Consider the following 5164-nt stretch of genomic DNA (forward strand, 5'->3'; position numbering starts at 1 on the left):
TATAAAAAATAAAATAAGCATTGAAAACATTTAACATAGTGTCATTGAATTAGACTTGAAGAAAATCAAGTAAGTGAAATAGAAAACAGATTGGAGCAATTTTATTCCACTAGGAAATGGAGAATAAAAATATACTGTGTAAGTAAGAGAAGTCCACAGAGAAAAACACAGAACAAAGAAGGATGAATAAATAAGCAAAGATATAATAAATAAAATAAAAAACCTAGAGCTAGAAGAAATAAATTTTCAATATTGGGAACTAAGAGAAATTTAAAAAAAGACCTAGTATGTTCAAAGTAAAATGTACAAATATAAGCTACTACTGAAAGACATTAACAATTTTAACTTTAATTTTCAATACTAAACACAATGAAATAACATAACAAACAAATATGGATTGCACAATTTATTTAAATATCCTCTCCTTAATAAAACACTGGGAGATGTAATCTACAATCTTAAATGTGGAATTCCGCACTTTGAGCTCAACAACAATGTCTTTTTTCTTTTTGTTTTTTTTTAGCATTTTGTTCACTTAAAACAAATTCCTGTTTTATCTAAATTGATCATCCTTTAGTCTTATATATAAAAACATACTGTATAGGGTATACCTAAATATGTCTCAGAAATTCAAAAAGACTCATGGAATCACTGATGAACATGAAGAGTTAAATGATTGATTTTTCAAAGTTATAGGTACTGTTTTGTACCAATAATGGAATATCCACTAAGTGTGGCTATTGTTTTTGAGAAGAAACAATTAGGCTTAATTAATCCCATGGATGGCGGAGCCTGGTAGGCTGCAATCCATGGGGTCGCTGAGGGTCAGACACAACTGAGTGACTTCACTTTCACTTTCCACTTTCATGCATTGGAGAAGGAAATGGCAACCCACTCCAGTGTTCTTGCCTGGAGAATCTCAGGGAAGGGAGAGCCTGGTGGGCTGCCGTCTATGGGGTCACACAGAGTCGGACACGACTGAAGTGACTTAGCAGCAGCAGCAGCAAACATCATTAAGATAGGAGAAAGACTAATAAGAATAAATTAGAATACAGAACATCAAAATTAAAGGAGAGCTAGTACTGAAATCTTAACTGGTATAACTGCTGGATCAGAGTAGGATACAAAAGAAAAACAAGTGACAATTAATGGACTCTAACTTCAAGATGAAATACAGATATATGGGAAGAGTCAGAAGGTAAGGGAGAAGCAAGAAGCTATAAAAATGTTCAACTCTTTTTTTTGAAGGCAGCATGGAAAAAAGAATATCCTATATTTCAAAACTTTTAATACATTACAAAATAAGTAATTAGGTAATTAAGAAAACAGTAAAGTAAGAGCATAAAATAGGATTATAGCAGATGACATCTAAATAACAATTAGAATAATAAATTTGAATGGTTTAAAACCTCTATAAAAATCTGAAGGATCTTAAATTGGGTTGATAACATATACTGAAAATATAAAATGGATTTTTTTCTGAACTCTACATATAAACACCCATGGGGACTGCTCCAAGCCCCACGCTGAGGTCCCTAGGTCAGTGCCTTCTCTGAGGTCTGCCTTCATCATAAGCTGGGGACCCAAGCACCAGCCTAGGCTAGGCAGACTCTCATTTGCTTTCCGTTGTCCTTTCTTTCCAGAGTCAATTTGATCTCCATCATGGACATGCCAGCCTAAGTAGGATTTGTTAGGAACCATTAAAGGAAGGTCACTGTTTCTTGAAATGGACCATTCAAAGAAGGTATAAATCACTCACCTATAGCCAGACATCCTGGAATGTGAAGTTAAGTGGGCCTTAGGAAGTATCACTATGAACAAAGCTAGTGGAGCTGATGGAATTCCAGTTGAGCTATTTCAAATCCTAAAAGATGTTGCTGTAAAAGTGCTACACTCAATATGTCAGCAAATTCGGAAAACTCAGCAGTGGCCGCAGGACTAGAAAAAGTCAGTTTTCATTCCAATCCCAAAGAAAGGTAATGCCAAAGATTGTTCAAACTACTGCACAATTGCACTACTCATCTCATATGCTAGCAAAGTAATGCTCAAAATTCTCCAAGACAGGCTTCAACAGTATGTGAACCATGAACTTCCAAATGTTCAAGCTAGATTTAGAAAAGGTAGAGGAACCAGAGATCAAAGTGCCAGTATCCATTGGATCATAGAAAAAGCAGGAGAATTCCAGAAAAGTATCTACTTCTGCTTTACTGACTACGCCAATGTCTTTGATTGTGTGGATCACAACAAACTGTAGAAAATTTTTCAAGAGATGGAAATACCAGACCACGTGACCTGCCTCCTGAGAAATCTGTATGCAGGTCAAGAAGCAACAGTTAGAACTGAGGACATGGAACAACAGATTGATTCCAAATAGGAAAAGGAGTACGTCAAGGCTGTATATGGTCACACTGCTTGTTTAACTTATATGCAGAGTACATCATGCAAAATGCTGGGCTGCATGAAGCAAAAGCTGGAATCAAGATTTCTGGGAGAAATATCAATAACCTCAGTTATGCAGATAATACCACCCTTATGGCAGAAAGTGAAGAAGAACTAAAGAACCTCTTGATGAAAAGTGAAAGAGGAGAGTGAAAAAGTTGGCTTAAAACTCAACATTCAAAAACTAAGATCATGGCTTCCAGTCCCATCACTTCATGGCAAATAGATGGGGAAACAATGGAAACAGTCACAGACTTCATTTTTTTGGCCTCCAAAATCACTGTAGATGGTGACTGCAGCCATGAAATTAAAAGATGCTTGCTCCTTGGAAGAAAAGCTATGACCAACCTAGACAGCATATTAAAAAAGCTGAGATATTACTTTGTCGATAGAGGTCCATGTAGCCGTGTATAGATGTAAGAGTTGGACTATAAAGAAAGCTGAGTGCTGAAGAGTTGATGCTTTAGAACTGTGGTGTTGGAGAAGACTCTCAAAAGTCCCTTGGACAGCAAGGAGATCCAATCTGTCAATCTTAAAGGAAATCAGCCCTGATTATTCATTGGAAGGACTGAAGCTGAAGCTGAAACTCCAATGCTTTGGCCACATGATGCAAAGAACTGACTCATTGGAAAAGACCCTGATGCTGGGAAAGATTGAAGGTGGAAGGAGAAGGGGATGACAGAGGATGAGATGGTTGGATGGCATCACTGACTCAATGGACATGAGTTTGAGCAAACTCTGGGAGTTGGTGATGGGCATGGAAGTCTGGCATGCTGCAGTCCATGGGGGTCACAAAGAGTCAGAGACAACTGAGGGACTGAACTGAACTGATCTAAGGAAGGATTTTTGCTGGAAAAGGTAAGACAAGATGAAAGCTTTAGCATTGGTAACTTACAAATCAACAACACAGAATTTCTGCAAGTAATTGAAACTATTAGCCTGCTTCAAAATTTGTTGGTTTTTAATCACTAGGCAAGAGAAAAGTTAATGAAGACAGTTTGCATGATATCCTTAAATATCAGATGAAGAAATTTACTGATGGGTACAGATTCTGGCAAAACATGCAGCAGAAGTACTCAGAGAGGAGTTTTTCCACAAGCAGCTCCCCAGGTTTCTCCCCAAGAACCAATCTTCTTTTCAGTCTCTTCAGTTTCATCTTCACAGCCATCAATTCCCCTTATGCTTTAGAACAGTTTCTTCACAGATTAAGGAAAAATATAATCAAAGGAAATCCTTTGCTATTCCCAATCTAGGCAACATTAGCCAGAATGAGTACAAAGTGTCTTCAGTGACAAATATTAAGTCATGCCAGTCGCTAAAGAATATGGCACTGACTTTGACTATTTTTACAATGACGGAGTAATGAAAGACATCAGGGTTATCATAGGTTTGTATCACCCTTCACACAGGCAGTGTGTGCAGATGTGGAGAAGAGTGAGTGAGTTGTTGAATCTTATGAGGCAGAAGCGAACAAATTAAGAAAACAAATCACTCAGATGAAATACAAAGAAAAGAACAAGAAAGAAGATTGCAGCAGGTGATGCTAAGGAGACAGATGCCATCTGAAAGTTTGGAAACCATGTTCAGTCCTCAGATGCCCAGAATTTGTAGCTGAAGGCAGACATACAGTAGCAGATACAGAGGCTTGTGATCCTCCTCCCTCTTACTTTGATTTTCACCCATTCAGTCAAGCCACGTCCAACCCTTCTCCCAGGGAAAGTGTATTTATGCCTTGATCTCAAGCCGTGGGCCCTGCCAATTATGCTTTCACTAATGCCAGACTGAAGTATCCTAGAAGTGGAGCAGGATGAAACTTTGATTAACTCCCACTGGCTCCCACACACACATAAAGGAATACTCAACTTCGAGAAATTCGCCAATACTGACATGTACCCATGGGGGCTCCAGGAACACTCAGACCTCCCAGATTCAACTAAAGAAGAGGAACTCTTCACTCAGCACTGTTTGTTTTTAATTATTTATTCAGACAATATTTTAAAACATATCCTGGGGGGGAATTGCTTTCTTGGAGCCCTGAACGCTCCCAAGAGGAGAGTCCTTATGCTCAGAACTTGTTGGAACTTCATGTGTGTGGGTCCTCACCTTTCATCCCAGTGTGCAGATGTCAAGGCACAACCATGAATCAAATTGTCTAATTCTGATGTGATTCAAGCAAGGGTATGTGGTTAACTTTAAGCAAAGTAAATTATAAATGTAGTTTTTGTTCTTTAAAATAAATTGGGAATTAGAGAGGAAGCACAAAAAGTCTATAAATGTTCTATAATCATAAATGAAAAACTTACCTCTTGCACTATGGTGCCTTGAAGTTTACTTTTTTTCAAAAGAAAATGAGTTAAGCAGCAGATTTCAAAGAACTTTCTTTCTATAATAAGTCAAATTCTTCTTTACCAGAAGAAAAGTTCTCATAATTCTAAGAAGACTGATTGGGACAAATCAGATGTGCCTTCTCTTGTCTTTATTGGATGTGACTTTGTGGGATCAAAAGACAGGACTTTGTTTCAACTTTTTTCCACTAGCCTAGTATTTATTGGCACTTAAAATGAATGCCTTGTAAATAAGGTTAACATGCTAATTACCAGTAAGTAGTCATCCAAATAAGTATGTCATCAAATAAATTACTTTACTTTTGGAGGATTGCAGTGATTGCTGTGTTGCATTAGCCTATACATGGACTGTGTTCTAGAGTCCTAAAGGAAGGACACAC

General features: G+C 37.6%; 1 pseudogene; it reads left to right on the plus strand.

The window, feature by feature from the left end:
- The first annotated feature begins 3500 nt into the window (after positions 1-3500).
- On the plus strand, positions 3501-4250 carry LOC129656422 (BRISC complex subunit Abraxas 2-like; annotated as a pseudogene).
- Positions 4251-5164: the final 914 nt, after the last annotated feature.

The sequence above is a fragment of the Bubalus kerabau genome, chromosome 6 (assembly GCF_029407905.1).
Source record: "Bubalus kerabau isolate K-KA32 ecotype Philippines breed swamp buffalo chromosome 6, PCC_UOA_SB_1v2, whole genome shotgun sequence".
Taxonomy (NCBI): domain Eukaryota; kingdom Metazoa; phylum Chordata; class Mammalia; order Artiodactyla; family Bovidae; genus Bubalus; species Bubalus kerabau.